General features: G+C 54.5%; 1 protein-coding gene across 1 annotated transcript in view; it reads right to left on the bottom strand.

Annotated features, from left to right (window-relative positions):
• The window catches only part of pask (PAS domain containing serine/threonine kinase), a 63,764-nt gene extending 59,412 nt beyond the window's left edge, over positions 1 to 4,352 (bottom strand). The window contains exon 1 of the mRNA XM_048542744.2: positions 4,263 to 4,352. The gene's annotated coding sequence lies outside the window, so the exon portion shown is untranslated. The remainder of the gene's footprint in view (positions 1 to 4,262) is intronic.
• Between the last annotated feature and the right edge of the window lie 8,480 nt (positions 4,353 to 12,832).

Here is a 12,832-nt window from a genome sequence, read left to right as displayed (position 1 = left end):
AGTCAGGGGGACCGGGTGGGGGGGAGAGAGCTCAGTCTGGGGGACCGCGTGGGGGGGGGGGGGGAGAGAGCTCAGTCTGGGGGACCGCGTGGGGGGGAGAGAGCTCAGTCAGGGGGACCGGGTGGGGGGGGGGGGGGGGGGAAAGAGAGAGCTCAGTCAGTGGGACCGGGTGGGGGGGGGAGAAGAGAGCTCAGTCAGGGGGACCGGGTTGGGGGGAAGAGAGCTCAGTCAGGGGGACCGGGTTGGGGGGGGGGGGGGGGGCTCAGTCAGGGGGACCGGGTTGGGGGGGGGGGGGGAGCTCAGTCAGGGGGGCCGGGTTGGGGGGGGGGGGGGAGCTCAGTCAGGGGGACCGGGTTGGGGGGGGGGGGGGAGCGGGTGGGGGGGGGGTGGGAGAGCGGGTGGGGGGGGGGGAGAGCGGGTGGGGGGGGGGGAGAGCGGGTGGGGGGGGGGGAGAGCGGGTGGGGGGGGGGGGAGAGCGGGTGGGGGGGGGGGGAGAGCGGGTGGGGGGGGGGGGGGAGAGCGGGTGGGGGGGGGGGAGAGCGGGTGGGGGGGGGGGAGAGCGGGTGGGGGGGGGGGGAGAGCGGGTGGGGGGGGGGGAGGAGAGCGGGTGGGGGGGGGGGGAGAGCGGGTGGGGGGGGGGGAGGAGAGCGGGTGGGGGGGGGGGAGAAGAGAGAGCTCAGTCAGGGGGACCAGGTTGGGGGGGGGGGGGGAGCTCAGTCAGGGGGGCCGGGTTGGGGGGTGGAGAGAGCTCAGTCAGGGGGACCGGGTTGGGGGGTGGAGAGAGCTCAGTCAGGGGGACCGGGTTAGGGGGTGGAGAGAGCTCAGTCAGGGGGACCGGGTTGGGGGGGGGGGGGGGGGGAGCTCAGTCAGGGGGGCCGGGTTGGGGGGGGGGGGGGGGGGAGAGCTCAGTCAGGGGGGCCGGGTTGGGGGGGGGGGGGGGGGAGAGCGGGTTGGGGGGGGGGGAGAGCGGGTTGGGGGGGGGGGGGAGAGCGGGTTGGGGGGGGGGGGGAGAGCGGGTTGGGGGGGGGGGGAGAGCGGGTTGGGGGGGGGGAGAGCGGGTTGGGGGGGGGGAGAGCGGGTTGGGGGGGGGGGGGAAGAGCGGGTTGGGGGGGGGGAGAAGCGGGTTGGGGGGGGGGAGAAGCGGGTTGGGGGGGGGGGAGAAGCGGGTTGGGGGGGGGGAGAAGCGGGTTGGGGGGGGGGGAGAAGCGGGTTGGGGGGGGGGGAGAAGCGGGTTGGGGGGGGGGAGAAGCGGGTTGGGGGGGGGGGGGAGGGGAAGAGAGAGCTCAGTCAGGGGGACCGGGTTAGGGGGGGGGGGGGGAGCTCAGTCAGGGGGGCCGGGTTGGGGGGGGGGGGGGGGGAGAGCTCAGTCAGGGGGGCCGGGTTGGGGGGGGAGTGGTTGGGGGGGGGGGGGGAGAGCGGGTTGGGGGGGGGGGAGAGAGCGGGTTGGGGGGGGAGCGGGTTGGGGGGGGGGGAGCGGGTTGGGGGGGGGGGAGAGCGGGTTGGGGGTGGGGAGAGCGGGTTGGGGGTGGGGAGAGCGGGTTGGGGGGGGGAAGAGCGGGTTGGGGGGGGGGAAGAGCGGGTTGGGGGGGGGGAAGAGCGGGTTGGGGGGGGGGAAGAGCGGGTTGGGGGGGGGGAAGAGCGGGTTGGGGGGGGGGGAGAGCGCGGGTTGGGGGGGGGAGCGCGGGTTGGGGGGGGGAGCGCGGGTTGGGGGGGGGGGAGCGCGGGTTGGGGGGGGGGAGCGCGGGTTGGGGGGGGGGAGCGGGTTGGGGGGGGGGGGGGGGAGCGGGGAGCGGGTTGGGGGGGGGAGGGGAAGAGAGAGCTCAGTCAGGGGGACCGGGTTGGGGGGTGGAGAGAGCTCAGTCAGGGGGACCGGGTTGGGGGGTGGAGAGAGCTCAGTCAGGGGGACCGGGTTGGGGGGGGGGGGGGGGGGGGGAGCTCAGTCAGGGGGACCGGGTTGGGGGGGGGGGGGGGGAGCTCAGTCAGGGGGACCGGGTTGGGGGGGGGGGGGGGGGAGCTCAGTCAGGGGGACCGGGTTGGGGGGGGGGAGAGCTCAGTCAGGGGGACCGGGTTGGGGGGGGGGGGAGCTCAGTCAGGGGGACCGGGTTGGGGGGGGGGGGGGGAAGCTCAGTCAGGGGGACCGGGTTGGGGGGGGGGGGGGGAAGCTCAGTCAGGGGGACCGGGTTGGGGGGGGGGGGAAGCTCAGTCAGGGGGACCGGGTTGGGGGGGGGGCTCAGTCAGGGGGACCGGGTTGGGGGGGGGGGGCTCAGTCAGGGGGACCGGGTTGGGGGGGGGGCTCAGTCAGGGGGGGGGGGGGGGGCTCAGTCAGGGGGACCGGGTTGGGGGGGGGGGGCGCTCAGTCAGGGGGACCGGGTTGGGGGGGGGGGGGGGGGGGGCTCAGTCAGGGGGACCGGGTTGGGGGGGGGGGGCTCAGTCAGGGGGACCGGGTTGGGGGGGGGGGGGAGCTCAGTCAGGGGGACCGGGTTGCGGGGGGGGGGGGGGGAGCTCAGTCAGGGGGACCGGGTTGGGGGGGGGGGAAAGAGAGAGCTCAGTCAGGGGGACCGGGGGGGGGGGGGGGGGGAAAGAGAGAGCTCAGTCAGGGGGACCGGGGGGGGGGGGGGGAGAACTCAGTCAGGGGGACCGGGTTGGGGGTGGGGGAGAGCTCAGTCAGGGGGACCGGGTTGGGGGTGGGAGAGCTCAGTCAGGGGGACCGGGTTGGGGGGGGGGGGGGGGGGGGGAGAAGAGAGCTCAGTCAGGGGGACCGGGGTGGGGGGGGGGGGGGAAGCTCAGTCAGGGGGACCGGGTTGGGGGTGGGGGAGAGCTCAGTCAGGGGGACCGGGTTGGGGGTGGGAGAGCTCAGTCAGGGGGACCGGGTTGGGGGGGGGGGGGGGGGGAGAAGAGAGCTCAGTCAGGGGGACCGGGGTGGGGGGGGGGGGGGAAGCTCAGTCAGGGGGACCGGGTTGGGGGTGGGGGAGAGCTCAGTCAGGGGGACCGGGTTGGGGGTGGGAGAGCTCAGTCAGGGGGACCGGGTTGGGGGGGGGGGGGGGGGGAGAAGAGAGCTCAGTCAGGGGGACCGGGGTGGGGGGGGGGGGGGGAAGCTCAGTCAGGGGGACCGGGTTGGGGGGGGGGCTCAGTCAGGGGGACCGGGTTGGGGGGGGGGGGCTCAGTCAGGGGGACCGGGTTGGGGGGGGGGCTCAGTCAGGGGGGGGGGGGGGGGCTCAGTCAGGGGGACCGGGTTGGGGGGGGGGGGGCGCTCAGTCAGGGGGACCGGGTTGGGGGGGGGGGGGGGGGGCTCAGTCAGGGGGACCGGGTTGGGGGGGGGGGGGGCGCTCAGTCAGGGGGACCGGGTTGGGGGGGGGGGGGGGGGGGGCTCAGTCAGGGGGACCGGGTTGCGGGGGGGGGGGGGGAGCTCAGTCAGGGGGACCGGGTTGCGGGGGGGGGGGGGAGCTCAGTCAGGGGGACCGGGTTGGGGGGGGGGGAAAGAGAGAGCTCAGTCAGGGGGACCGGGGGGGGGGGGGGGGGGGGAGAGAACTCAGTCAGGGGGACCGGGTTGGGGGTGGGGGAGAGCTCAGTCAGGGGGACCGGGTTGGGGGTGGGAGAGCTCAGTCAGGGGGACCGGGTTGGGGGGGGGGGGGGGGGGGGAAGAGAGCTCAGTCAGGGGGACCGGGGTGGGGGGGAGAGAGCTCAGTCAAGGGGACCGGGTGGGGGAGAGCTCAGTCAGGGGGACCGGGTGGGGGAGAGCTCAGTCAGGGGGACCGGGTGGGGGGGGGGGGGAGCTCAGTCAGGGGGACCGGGTGGGCGGGGGGGGGGCTCAGTCAGGGGGACCGGTGGGGAGGGGGCAGCGCTCAGTCAGGGGGACCGGTGCGGAGGGGGCAGCGCTCAGTCAGGGGGATGGGGGGGGGGGGGGAAGAGCTCAGTCAGGGGGACGGGGGGGGGGGGAAGAGCTCAGTCAGGGGGACGGGGGGGGGGGGGGAAGAGCTCAGTCAGGGGGACGGGGGGGGGGAGAGCTCAGTCAGGGGGACGGGGAAGAGCTCAGTCAGGGGGACGGGGGGGGGGGGGCGGAAGAGCTCAGTGAGGGGGGAGCGCTCAGTCGGGGGGGGGGGGGGGAGGAAGAGCTCAGTCGGGGTTCGGGGGGGGGGGGTGTGGGCGGTTGTGGGGCTGTAGGAGCCGGCAAGTCCGTGCTGGGCCCCACACTCTCCCTCCATGATGACGGTCAAGCAGTATAACAGAAACACCAGCGCCGCGCTAGGCCTGTCCTGTCCTACCTGAGCCCCAGTTTCTCCCCCCTTCAGCCCCGAGCCCGCGCTTCGCCGCCGAATTCCGTCGCCGCCGGTTGGCGCCGAGCTTTGACGGGCAGCCCGAACCGACCAGTCGCAGGTGCGCGCGCCGCTCGGAACCAATGAGGCGGCGCGTCGGGGAGGTGGGCGGGACGGTTCCCCTGGAGACGGCCGCGCGGTCCACGTTGCCATGGGAGCGCCCCGGATGAGGTCGAAGGTGACTGGGTGTGGCCAGTCTTCCGTCACCACGGAAACACTATGATCCCGTTGAGCTCGCCATGTTCAATGCTACCTGCATGGTCTTCCTGACTCACGCCGGTATTCTTCAGCACATCCAGTCCCTTGTCATTGCTGGGCCATTCAATGCAGTCGGCAAACCTTGATATTCCAAAGCAATGAAGAATCTGAAGAACTGCGGGTGTTGGAAGTAAGAAACAAAAAAACCCCCAGAAATTGTTGGAGAAATTCAGCAGGCCTGGCAGCATCTGTAAAGAGAGAATGCAGAGTTGACGTTTTGGGCCCAGTGCCCCTTCTTCAGATGTCTAGGGCCACTGGACCCAAAACTTTAACTCAACTCTGATATCGAGTTCTTTACTCCAACTTCTTTATCAGCATATAACGCATAACTGAGGCCTCCAGCATTGCCCAGATACATCCAAAAATGTTTCACTTTATCAGGCAGAGATAGTAAGAACTACCGTTGCCGGAGTCAGAGATAACGCAGTGTGGAGCTAGGCAGCATCAGAGGAACGGGAGAGTGAAAGTTTCGGGTTGGGACAAAGAAAGGCCCCGACCCGAAACATCAACTTTCCTGCTCCTCTGATGCTGCCTTGCGTGCTGTGTCCCTCCAGCTCCATACTGTGTATTATCACTTTAGCAGCCAGCATGATCTCAACATGAAGTTGTAAGATTTGGAAAGCGTGCTTCATTGCCAGCAAGCCATAGGGTTGCTCAGAATTTTGAGAGTGGACTGGAATTTTGAAAGTAGACACACCATTCTGGTGAGAGTTTCCCTTATAATTCAATCTTATGGCAGGATATTTCATTTCCCTGAAATATGGGGAAGCCTGGGTACCCCCAAAGAGAACAATATGTATGCTGATCCACTGTAGACTTCAGCACCATACTCTGCAACAGAGGATTGTCCAACTGTGTGTGAAAGTCATCACACATACAAATTTGAATTCAACATTTGAAAGCAACGACATGCATATCATTATCTGAATCCTCTGCTTTCAACACCTTTCACCTGGCTTCCTGCTCTCACAAACATCATTCCCCCACATATCCACCAACTGATGAAAACCCATGTGTTGGTTGAAACGTCTGTGCTCTAGTCCAGACATAAACCACTCTCCGTGTAAAACAAAAATTGCATCTAAATCTTTTTAAATTTTTCAGCTCTGACTTTAAATATATGCCCCTTAGCCTTGAAATACCCCATCCTGCCATTCACCTTATCCGTACCCCTCATGGTTATATAAACTTTTGTAAGGCCACTCCTCAATGCCCTACACGCCAGTGGAAAAAGTCCCAGCCTACCCACCGTCTCTTTATAACTCAAACCCACTCAAGCAAATGAAAGAAAAATTACATCAGCAGCCCCTGAGGGCACTGTAACAAAAGTCAAAATTTTGAAATAAACTTACAAATTCCCAACTTCCATACGTCACCCTTTTCTGTGCAAGATCTACCATGAGACAACTGGTATATAAGAGCTCTAGAAGAGCTCAAGCTCTAGTTATATTAAACTTGCTTTTGGTTGGAGAATCAAGCAGTCTAGCACAAGTTACCGATGGAAAAAGACATTTCAGTTCTGGCTCTTGATAGTCTTAAATAACAGTGCCTAACACATCAATGTAACTAATTCCTATTTCTATCATGTTTTTATTCTGTAAAGACAAGTGCCTCCTTGTAAGGCTCACCAGTGGTCTAATCTTAAATTGCTAATAATGAAGTAGGCCCTTAGACTTGGCATCGAAGGGTTCCACTTCAATCCTTCAAAAATCAATGGGCAACACGTGGTCTTGGATACATCAGCACCCCACAACTTGGCATTTTCAATAATATTTGTAAGTTTCCTTTGCAATTTTGACTTCTGTTACAGTGTCCTCAGGGGTTACCAATGCTACTTTTTTTGTTCATTTACTTGACTGGATTTCACTTATAAGGAGGGGCTGGATAGGCTGGGACTTATTTCACTGGAGTGTAGGAGGTTGAGGGATGACCTTATAGAGGTTTATAAGGTCATAAAGGGTATAGATGAGGGGAATAGCTGGTATCTTTTCTCTCGGGTAGAGGATTTCAAGACCAGTGGGTGTATTTTTAAGGCGAGAGGAAGATTTAAAAAAGGAAAGAAGGGCAATTATTTTTACATCTAGAGTGGCTCATGTGTGGAAAATACTTTCAGAGGAAGTGGTGGATGCAGGTACACTTACAATGTTTAAAAGACATTTGGATAAGTACACGAATAAGAAACGTTCATTGATCCATTTATTTTTTTGTCACGTGTACCAAAATACATTGAAAAGCTAAGTTTACAAATGGTACAGGCAGATCATAGTAAGCATGGGACGTATAGATCAAAAAGACTGATATAGCTTACATTGCACAGGATGTGTGCTAGGCGAGATCAATGTTAGAAAGATCAGTGTTATTTGGGGCACACGTGTGTGTGTTCAGGCTTCTCTATCTTCTGCCTGACAGAAGAGGTTGTGGAGATGATTACTGGGGTGCGATGGGTCTTTGATGATGTTGGCAGCCTTTCCGCAGCAGCGAGCTGTGTAAATAAAGTCCATGGGTAGAAGGTTGGCTTCTGTGATGGTCTGGGCTGCACACACCACCTTCTGTAGTTTCTTACAGTCCTGGGCAGAGCAGTTGCCATTCCAGGCTGTGATGCACCCGGACAATATGCTTTCAGTGGTGCATCTGTTGAAGCTGGTGAGGGACCTTATGGAAATACCAAGTTTCCTGAGCCGCCTGCAGAAGAAGAGGCATTGTGCCTTCTTGACTGTCGCATTTATGTGGGAAGTCCAGGACAGGTTGTCGGTTATCGTCACTCTGAGGAACTTGATGCTGTTCGCCCTCTCAACCTCAGTTCTGTTGATGTAGATAGAGGCATGTTCTCTTCCTTTCTTTCTGAAGCCAACAATCAGTTCTTTAGTTTTGCCGATGTTGAGAGGCAGATTGTTTTCATTGCACCACGTCACCAAGCCGTGTTTCTCCCTTCTGTAGTTTGGCTCATCATTGTTAGATATTTGCCTCACTATGGTTGTGTTATCAGCGAACTTGTAGATGGCGGTCATTCAGAATTTGGCAACACAGCGGTAGGTATAAAGGGAGTACAGTAGGGGGCAGATGATGCATCCTTGGGGTGCTCTAGTGTTGAGTGTTATTGACAAGGAGGTGCAGTTACCTATCCTCGCTGATTGTGGCCTGTGGGTCAGAAAGTCGAGGATCGGGTTTCAGTGGGTGGAGCCAAGACCAAGGTCGCAGAGCTTTGAGATCAGTCTGGAGGGGATAGCGGTGTTGAAGATGGAGCTATAGTCAACAAGCAGGAGTCTGACGTAGGTATCTTTGTTGTCCAGATGTTGCAGGGATGAGTACAGAGCTAAGGATATGGCATCCTCTTGTTGATCTGTTACACCAGTAGGCAAATTGTAGAGGACCGAGGCAGGCTGGGAGACTGGAGTTGATGTGGGCCATGACCAGTCTCTCGAAGCACTTCATGATTATGGAGCCATAGACACTGGGCTGTAGTCATTAAGGCACGTTGTAAGTGTTTTCTTGGGTACGGGGTTGATGGTGGTCTTCTTAAAGCAGGTGGGGACTTTGGCTTGTAGGACGGAGGGGTTGAAGATGTTGGTGAACACCTCCGCCAGCTGGTCCACACGATCTGAGTGCTCGGCCAGGAACCCCATCCGGGCCCATTGCTTTCCTTGGGTTGATTCCCAGGAAAACTGATCTGATGTCTGAGGTGGTAACAGAGGGAACAGGTGTGTCTGGGCCTGTCAGGACAGGCTTGACTTTGCTGCTGACGTTCTGCTCAATCTGAGCATACAAAGCATTGAGTGTGTCATGGAGAGATGTGTCTTTGTCTGCTATCTTGCCCTGCTTCATTTTGTATCCCGTAATGTCATATAGGCCTTGCCATAGGCAGCAGGAGTCTGTTTGGCAGGTTTGGGCCTCTAACTTGGTCTGGTACTGCCTCTTGGCATCCCTGATGGCTTTGCAGAGGTCATATCTGTATTTCCTGTATTGGCCTGGGTCACATGACTTGAATGCTGCATGTCTGGTCTTCAGTCGGGAGTGGACTTCCTGGTTCATTCAAGGTTTACGGTTGGGGCACACTCGAAGGGATACGGGCCGAGGGCAGGCAGGTGGGACTAGTTTAGTTTGGGATTATGGTTAGCATGGACCAAAGGGTCAGTTTCAGTGCTGTATGACTCATTGAATAATTTTGTTTAAAATAGTGGAAGCAACATAACACAATGATATGCTGCCGGTGGTTTGTAAACCAAAGCCCAGGTTCAAGGGGTAGGGAACATGGAAAATCACTGACAAGTTCCTTGTGACTTTGGATTGAGATTGGAATTATCATGGTGAAAGTGGTTCTTGCTAAGCAGGGTAATAATAGGCCAGGACCTTCTGTGTAGCCAACCTCTGTTGCCATTGTAGACACTGCCAAACAAACCCCTTCTGTGCTTGTGGAGAGACACAAACAAGCCACATGCTTCTTTGGAGTGTCTCCTTCGCTGACCAGGCATCAGATTAATCACTGAGGTGATTGTAATGCTTTGTGAATTCACATTCACAAGGTAAGTACAACCTCATAACAAGGGGCTAGACACCACTTAGAGTAATAGAGTTATACAGCACAGAAACAAACCCTTCGATCCAACCATTCTATGCTGACCATAATCCCAAACTAAACTTGTCCCAGAGATAACACAGCGTGAAGTTGGATGAACACAGCAGGCCAGGCAGCATCAGATGAGCAGGAAGGCTCATGTTTCGGGTCGGGACCCTTCATTTTCTGAAGAATGGTCCCGACCCAAAATGTCAGCTTTCCTGCTCCTCTGATGCTACCTGGCCTGCTGTGTTTCTCTAGCTCTACACTGTATTATCTCTGACTCCAGCATCGGCTGTTCTTGCTGTCTCCCAGTGGTACAGCATGTTGTGTTGAAGATGTAAGGAATCTGTAAGAGATAGGTTGATTGAGGGGGTATAAACTTGGCAGACTGAGTTTAATATAGAAAAGTGTGAGGTCATACATTTTGTAGAAAGAATCAAAAGGCAGACTGTTATTTAAGTAAAGAAATACTCTAGTACTCCAGAAAGTGTTATGCAGAGAGATCTGGGTTTCTTGTGCATGAGATGCAAACAATTAGCATGCAGATAAAGCAAGTGATTAAGAAGGCAAATATAATTTTGCCCTTTATTGATAGGGGATTAGAGTTTAAAAATGGACAAATCTTGCTAGACTTGTAAAGGGTGTTGGTGAGACCATATCTGGTACACCAATGCACAGCTTTTGTTCTCATTTTAAGGAAGAATGTACTGACATTGAAGGCAGTTCAAGAGATTCAATCAGCTGATTCCAGGAATGTACGAGTTGACTTTCAAGAACAGTGAACAGGTCAAGCTTATATTTATTACAGTTTGGAAGGTTGAGGGATGATCTTATTGAAACATATAATATCTTGATGGGGAAATAACCTGTCAGCATCCACCCTGTCAGCTGCCTAAGAATTTAATATGTTTCAATAAGGTCTCCTCTCATTCTTCAAAACTCCATTGAATACAAGCCCAATCTATTCAACTTCTGTTTACAAGAAAACCTTAGGATTGATCCAGAACTTTCTCTGGACTACTTACAATGTTAATACATCTTTCCCTAGATAGGGGGATCAAAACTGTATTCAGTATTCTGGTATAATCTACCTATTGCATTTAACAAGCTTAACAACTTCACTATTTTTATACTCTATTTCTTTAGAAATAAAAACCAACATTTCCATCTGTTTTCCTTCGTACCCACTGAACTTGAATACTAGCTTTTTCAGATCCCTGGATGAGGATTCACAAATCTCTCTGTGCTGCAGCTTTCTACAGTTGTTCCCCATTTAAATAATATAAATTTGATTTTTAATTCCTTTTTTCATTATGCCATAATTTCTATTTTCCTGCCAAAATGTGTAATCTCGCAGTTTCACACATGATATTCCAGGTGTCAGTTTTTGTCCTTCACGTAATCTGCCTGTGTTCACCTCTATACTTGTATCATTCTCACTACTTACCTTCCCACTTATTTTCATATAATCTCCAAACCTAGCAATAGTATGTTCAATTTCATCATCCATGATATATTTTGTAAATAATTGCGGCCCCAGCACTAATCCCTGTGGCACTCCCCTAATCTCAGGTTGCCATCCTGAAAATGCTTCCTTCATCCCAACTCTCTTTATGCTATTGGTTAACCAATCCTCTATCTATGCTAATACATGACCACCAGCATCATGGGTTCTTATCTAATTGAGTAACCTTATCTAACAGATTGTAAAATTAGGGAGCTTTTGTTTTCTCCATGGAGTCTTGGTCAAGCAGGGTGGACTTACCAATCAATCAGCCTCACTTTCTGGCTGTAGTTGTGTTGTTCATTTTAAATTTCGCACTTTTATGCTTGTCCTGATGAGTGCAAGTTGAAAAGCTTTAGCAGCGCATGTCTCTTTTCAACGATGCACAAACTTAGGAAATCCTGCAGATGTCACCAGCAGGTCTTTGGAGTAGCTGTAGGTGAAAAAATGCAGGGCAGTGGTAACTTTTCTCCTTCCTGGCATGGTCTGGCCACCTAGAAGGAGGTCTTGCGTAGGACACTGCAAGTGTCAAAAATTACTTGCTGTGAATGTTTGAGCTTTGTGAGACACTAGTGCTTTATTATGACCATGAAGCCCATTGTTTGCTTGCAGACTCTTTGTTGAGGCATTGCTTACTGAGATCCAGAGCTCTGTGCCTGTCTTCTCTATCCTGATAGTTATGGGCAGACTGAGAAATCCATGCACTGGAAACTTAAGCTAGAATTCAATGTTAAGAATAGAGCCAATTGGCCCTGAGGCCATGTTAATCACAGGCCCATCTGTTCCACAGGGGTTTCATGCACAGCAAAAGAGGCATTGATTTGGATATGCATGTTGACATGTTCCAGTTGATTTCCCAATTATGGTGTTTTTGCCTGTTAAACAATTTTGCCACATTATCTTATTTCATGTGGATTATTGTTCTGTGGAGAATGTTCTCAGTTAAAGGATGATCATACAAGGTAGTTCCTATCACTTACTGTTTCCCCTGCACCTATAAACATTCCAAAAAGGTAACTAAATTAAAACTGGATGAGTTATATACTTTAAGACATTTTTGTTAATGCAAACTGAACCACAATCATAGCAACCCATCCATTTGTAGCTTTTTCATACTTTGTCAAGGAGTTTCCCCAGGGGTAGTTATCAGATAACAATTATGAAGTTATGAAGGATCTAGGTCCGAAACATCAGCTTTTGTACTCCTACGATGCTGCTTGGACTGCTCTGTGCATCCAGCTCTACACTTTGTTATCTCGGATTCTCCAGCATCTGCAGTTCCTATTATCTCTGATTAAGTCACATTTCTTGCCTTGTTCCTGTGTTGGGAATTTGGGGCTTAAACTCCAAAGATATAATTGAGGAGTTGATCAGCCATGACAGGATGGCAGGCAGGCTTGATGGGCTAAATAGTCTCCTCCTGTTCCTGTGACCCCTCTTCAGAAACTTGAGGTCATAATCCAGACTGATGTGACAATATAATGCTGAGGGAATGCTATACTATAAGACATTGCACTTCTCATTTGAGACATTCATCCAGGGGCACTTCTGTCCTCTCATGTGAATCTATAAGAGATAGTGCTATTCATTGAAGAGTAGCAGAGGCCAGGATAACATTCACCCCTGAATAGTAGAAAGGATTACATGGTCATTTATCACATTGTGAGACTTTGCTTTCTTCAAATTTTCGTGCAGTAAAACAACAGGGACACTTCAAACATACTTATGTGACTGTGAAGCACTTAGGAATTTTGTGAGCTCAGAAGGTGGTGTATAATTTGGGGGAGATAATGGTAATGTCACTAATCTGATGATCCAGAGGTGCATGCTAATGATCTGAGGGTAAAGGTTCAAATCTCAACAAAGCAGCTGGTGGAATTTAAATTCAATTCATAAATCTTCAATTGAATGCTAATTTCAATACCTGTGGACATGAAACTAGCATTGATTGCTATGAAAAACCCAGTCAAGGGCAATTAGGGATGGGCAACAAATGATGGCTCATATAAGCAGCATCCACATTCCTTTTAAAATATGCAAATTATTTACATCTACATGGTGGAGACGCAGATGGATAGTGTCAAGAGTGAACACAGAACCATAATTCAGCAAATGTTCCTTCAATGATGTGAAAATTCTGGGATAATTTTGAAAGAAAGTGGTAAGTCCTGGCATAGGCTACAGTTTAATATTGACTGTAAT

Source organism: Stegostoma tigrinum, chromosome 14, assembly GCF_030684315.1.
Source record: "Stegostoma tigrinum isolate sSteTig4 chromosome 14, sSteTig4.hap1, whole genome shotgun sequence".
Taxonomy (NCBI): domain Eukaryota; kingdom Metazoa; phylum Chordata; class Chondrichthyes; order Orectolobiformes; family Stegostomatidae; genus Stegostoma; species Stegostoma tigrinum.
The sequence above is the reverse complement of the archived record's forward strand: the minus strand, read 5'-3'. Positions and strand labels throughout refer to the sequence as shown.